The sequence below is a fragment of the Peromyscus eremicus genome, chromosome 20, assembly GCF_949786415.1.
Source record: "Peromyscus eremicus chromosome 20, PerEre_H2_v1, whole genome shotgun sequence".
NCBI classification, from domain to species: Eukaryota; Metazoa; Chordata; class Mammalia; order Rodentia; family Cricetidae; genus Peromyscus; species Peromyscus eremicus.
The window spans coordinates 47,855,781-47,861,319 of record NC_081436.1 but is presented as its reverse complement, the minus strand read 5'-3'; the positions used below and the strand labels follow the sequence as shown (position 1 = coordinate 47,861,319).

At 40.0% G+C, this 5,539-nt stretch overlaps 1 long non-coding RNA gene across 1 annotated transcript; it reads left to right on the top strand.

Annotated features, from left to right (window-relative positions):
* The first annotated feature begins 1,709 nt into the window (after positions 1–1,709).
* Positions 1,710–3,153, top strand: LOC131897229 (uncharacterized). Its single transcript, XR_009375598.1, has 2 exons — positions 1,710–1,806; positions 2,843–3,153. It is a non-coding gene; the product is annotated as an uncharacterized LOC131897229 (long non-coding RNA).
* The last annotated feature ends 2,386 nt before the right edge of the window (positions 3,154–5,539 follow it).

Here is a 5,539-nt window from a genome sequence, read left to right as displayed (position 1 = left end):
CTTAGTACTCAGGAAAACATTATTTGTAGATCAATGGGTTGTGATTCTTTCTGTTTTCTGTTGCCAGATCATTCGGAGGTATCACAACTGGTACCTCTGAGTAGCATATTCTTAATGAATTGCCTATAGCCATGCCTCCAAAAAGGGATTCTATGTGATGGAAGCCCATCTGTAATCAAAAAATAAAGAAATAATTTAACAGAAACTAAGCCACAGAACAGGGTGGTAGAGTAGATACCTCTATGAGGTCCACTTTCAGTCTACAACTTGTCCATTTAGTGTCACATGACACCCTCTGTTGCACATGACACCTACCCCACCCTGCATTTCTGAGGACAAGGGCTATGGAAGGGAAACAGCATTCTTTATGGAGATGTTTATTTCCCCATTAATAAAAGGAAATTACTTTGTTGGTTGGGAGCCCAGATTTTAAAATTATTCCCATGGCTGTATCTAAAACCAATTCAATATTTTAAAACTAAAATTTGTTTGTCATAATAGACTTGAGGTTGTCAGATCTTGTGACATGGCCAGCTAGAAAGTGTTCCATGGGGACAGAATGGGGCATATTGGGAGGAGTGAAAAGAGGAAAGTGTCACCACTTAGGTCCAGAGGAGCATAGTTAAGTGCCTGGGACAAATTCAACTACAGAAAATGATAAAGCTTCATGCAAATGGGTAGAGGGTATTTACACTGTGTGTTGATTGTATAATGTGATTAAAGACACCAGGTTTTGGACTTGGACAAACAGAACTTGACTTACCCTCAGTGTATACCCTTTGTTCTCTGAATTACATTGGGTAAGTTATGAACTGTGTTAAGCCTCAGTTTCTTCATCTGAGAGAAAAAGATTTGTAGCAGTTTCATTATAGGAAGGAAGAAGATATAAGTAAAGCCCCTGGCTTGGTGCCTGATACATTGTAAGTAGTTCTCAATAAATGATAACTGTTAGGGCTGTTTTGTCATTCACACTCAGCAGCTACTATTAGTTCAACTACTTATTTTCCCTCTTATAGTTCCTTGCCTTGTTATTATTGTTTCTATTTTATAAAGGAGTAAACTCACCCTTGTACAGTGCTTCACAATTAAGAGAAATTTGAATGTAGGTCTGTTGATTCCAAAATCCATGATGTCTTCATTGCCAATACTATGTAAAAATGAAAAGCTTCCTCAAAAAGATGTGGGATATAATCTCAGAAAATCCTTGACATATGAGAGCAAAAAACTGTAGGGCATCCAGATAAGTGGATATATAGAATCCAGGAGAACATAAAAATTATCTTAGAGAGCTGGACATATGGGGCTGTTCAAAAGCATCAGTGAGATAGATCCCAAGGGTAGGCTCAAGAGTTCAAGGCAACCAGGAAAGACCCAGGTGGTTTCAGGTTACCCATAAGCCCACCAAGTTAGTTAAAAGCATCAATAACAGCAGGGAGGATTGTGCTCAGAGTATAATGTAGCATCCACTAACCTGCAGATGGAGTTGGAGTAAATCCAGATGTGACAGAAACAAGACAACAGCCAAGCCGTAGCATCAGCAACTAGTTGATTGGTACTTTTTACTTTTTAACTTTGCAAACAGTTCCCCTGAAATTGTGCAGATACAGTAGTAAACCTGTCAATTCAAGAAGCTCTAGATTTATACATACACTCCACACTGTTCTTCTCCAAGAACAGGACTACATAATGTGTTGTTTCTTTCTCTTTATAGCTATCCACTCTTCTATGACCTTGAGTTTAATGACAACTGCTTCTCTAACTCTTCCAACAGACAAACACCTTTTCAAGACATTGGCAACTCCAAAGGTAAGTCTTACCAACGAGCTTGTGACTTACTTCTGTGACCCATGACCTCAGAGTCTACTGTAATCATCACATCCAGTAAACAAGTGAAGTCATGGCTATAATGAAGTCCATGATAGAAACCAGTAATCAGTCTCAGCTAGAAATCCTAGAAAACCCTCATGATCATCTTTCAAGGGACTGCCACTGAGTTATATTTAGTATATGGCAAAGCGTACTGGCCAATGAAACCCAATGTTTTACATTCCAAGTTATTCAATTAAAAATGAAGTTAATAAGGGCAGTTTTAAATTAATCTTCTTGTATAATTACATAACTAGATTCCCAAAGTGCATTGCAATCTTGTGACAAGGATATAAAAAGAAAGGAAGGAAGGAAGGAAGGAAGGAAGGAGGGAGGGAGGGAGAGAAGGAAGGAAGGAAGGAAGGAAGGAAGGAAGGAAGGAAGGAAGGAAGGAAGAAAGAAAGAAAGAAAGAAAAGAAAGAAAGAAAGAAAGAAAGAAAGAAAGAAAGAAAGAAAGAAAGAAAGAAAGAAAGAAAGAAGGGAAAAGGCTTTTAAACTACAATTCATCTTATAAGAAGGAAGAAGGTGTTTTGACTTTTTTTACTAGCCATCTAATTGAATCCAGCTACAGAGGCATGTCCTATATGCCATACTATGTTTGAAGAACTTTTTATATGCTATCTCACTAAGAAACTGATTAGATACTTTCATCATTCTTTTTACAGAAGACAAACGGAACATTAAAGAGAGAAAATAATTTCATAGAAGTCATTCAAAGTTATCAAGCAGCAAGATTTAAATTCAGATCCATGTTTACAAATAAGTCCTCTGAATCCCTACTGTTTCTGCCATCTCAAGTAGACATATGAAGGCCAAAAGAGAAACAAATAGTGCTAACTTGGGAAACTAGGTGTGTCCTACAATACAGATAGTCCCTGACCTAAGATAGTTCAACTTACAATGTTGTAATTTTAGGACAATATAAACGCAATATATATTTAGTAAAAAAAAAAAATCTTATTTTGATCTTTTCCAGAGCCAGCAAAATGTGGTGTAGTCTGTTGTCATGAGGCTGGGTGGCAACCATGAGTTACAGTCTCCATGAGGGTAAACAACTCACTCCTCAGCACACTGTGTTGCCAAGTTACAACATTGGATATTTTCAGTGCATTACAACTTACGATATTTTCAACTTGAGGTGAATTTGTTGGGAGGTAACTCCAACATAAGTGGAGGGATATTCACATTCTTAAGGCAGGTGAGAGATGTTAAGATTGTGGATCTTTAAAGCCCTCATTTCAGTCTGCTCTTTTGGGAACCAGAGAATAATAAAGAGCCAATTGACAATGCAGACCAATCATTCTCCACAAACCCAGTAGGACTGGGACATCAGAACATTTCCCCCCTTGGGAAATTCCACTACAGCAGTTACCTAAGAGATGGGGGGAAAAGGATTTCACAGGTGCACAGCCTCTTGGCTCTCCTTACTTTACCATGTTCACTCTTCACAGAACCTGATTTCTGTGCATGGTCACACACATATCCTTAACATTCCCTTGCAAAATGAGGAGACTGAAACATGACTGTCAACACCAAGCCACCAACTACAATGCAGATGTCCATTCTCCACACTGGTCCTTCCCAACATGGGTTGTGGCTGCAGCATCTCCCTTCCTTCCTATGTGGTTGTAGTGGGAGATGCCCATTGGAATCCCCTCTGTCCAAACAGTAGACTAGTCTTTTGAATTTTCTGTAATAAGTTATGGGCCCTCTAGCACAAGCTTATTCTACTCATCATCTCTGGCTCTCGTTATCACTTACTCCCTTTGTCAAGCTCTGAGAGGAGAGCACCTCCTCATTTACTAGTGCGACTGGGGCTCTTGTCTTCACATCTAGAATACTAGTCTATTGGTTGCCACTTCTTTGTCTTGAAGAGCACGGAGAGAACCCAGACATTTACCATTCTTCTCTAGACTGAAAGCATCCCTACCCTTGAGCTGTTTCTCTGTTTCTGCATGATCGCTTTCTTTTCCTGCCTCACCAACATCCTTGGAAGAGCACCATCTCTCATTCTAATCCCCCCTGTAATTTCCTTGTCACCTTAACTCCAAGAGAAAGGACTCCCTGCTTATCAACAACATGCATGTCTCCATCAGATGCTGTCATGAAGACAGAAATAAATTCAAACTGACCAACAATAAAGGGAACTAGGGGTGTTAATTTACTAGCTAATACATGCAGTCCTTGGAAAGAGGAAGAATAGATGCAAAAAGAGCACCATCATGGTGTTTGTTATGACTGTCCATCTGTCTCTCATTTCTATAGGTGGACACTGATAGAGAAAATGACTACAAGCCATTCAGACCTCATATTTTTCATCACATCCACCCACTTTATGGGAAAATAGAGAGAAATGACAAAATGCTCTTGCCTTGAATCATATGGCTACCTCTTTACTCATTCACAGTGACCAAGGGAAACAACTGATGTTGGGTTAGTCTGCGTCCTGGGTATACTTAGCTGGCTGCACTGTTGTAACATCTGGTCAGCTGGGAAACATCATGCATGACTGCTGAGAAAATCATGAGCTGGCTAGCCACCATGACAGATTGTGTAGAGCTGAGAATCATGCAGAATAGAAATTATAGATGGTGAAAGAATAAGGGTCATGGTCAAAATCACACTATCATTGATGCTGGACAGAGAGATTAAGGCAGTACCGAGAGTTCTAGCAAATAATGTACTGATGTGATGAATCAGGTGTTAAAGGTTCACAACTGAAATGTCAAACAGACAGTTCACAGGTAGGACAGCTAAGGCTCTTTCCACCAAGTCACCACTTTTCCTGTTTATGTCACAATGTTGGCAAAGCCTTTCTTTCTTCTCCTCTGCAAGGCAGGCAGGAGGCAGGTGATTTCTCCCACTTAGCAGCTAAAGGGCCCAAAGCCCTGATGATAAGCATCCCCTCAGGAGGCCATTCACCCCAATGGCAGTAGAACCCCTCCAGACACCTGACTTTTGCTCTTCATATTCCCAGTCCCCAATTCAGCTGATTCTGCAGCCAGCGCCAGAAGGACCATCTCCCATTCTGCCCATTTCTCCAGGTTCTTAGCTTCATCTCTCCTATTTTATATTCTGAGCCTTCCCTTTATTTTCAGTCTCTCATAAAGAAAAGTTGTTACAGTAGAATTGAGTGACTGTCTGCCTTGTTACTCATCTCAGACTATATTTTTACATTATCAAGTAAATTAAAAGCCATACATTATAGATACGTGTGTTATGGAAACTCATTTAAAATTCTGTTTAGCACACATCTGCAGGACTTTTGCTGATTCAGTGAACACTGCACTTACTGATCAGGTGTAAATCAGCATTTTGCTTTGTGGAATACTTTGGAGATGAGGACCCTGACACAGTCCAAGTTGTAAGTTCTCAAGTTGCAGATTATCTTCAAGCCTCTCCATCTGAGCAAGTGACTAATGGGGTAGCCATATCCAGGAAAGCACTGTGATGTGCAGCATGGGTAATAACATCACATCTCCAAGTCAAGAAGGAGATCTGGATGACAGTAATACTACCAAGTGTGAGCAGCCTTCCTGAGTCCCATGCTTAGTTTAATTCTCTACTGTTATAATCTTTAAAATGTGTTTTGTTTTGGCTTGGCTCTTTGGAAACAAGGTTTTGTTCTGTAGCTCTTGCTAGCCCATAACTACATAGATCAAGTTGTCCTGGA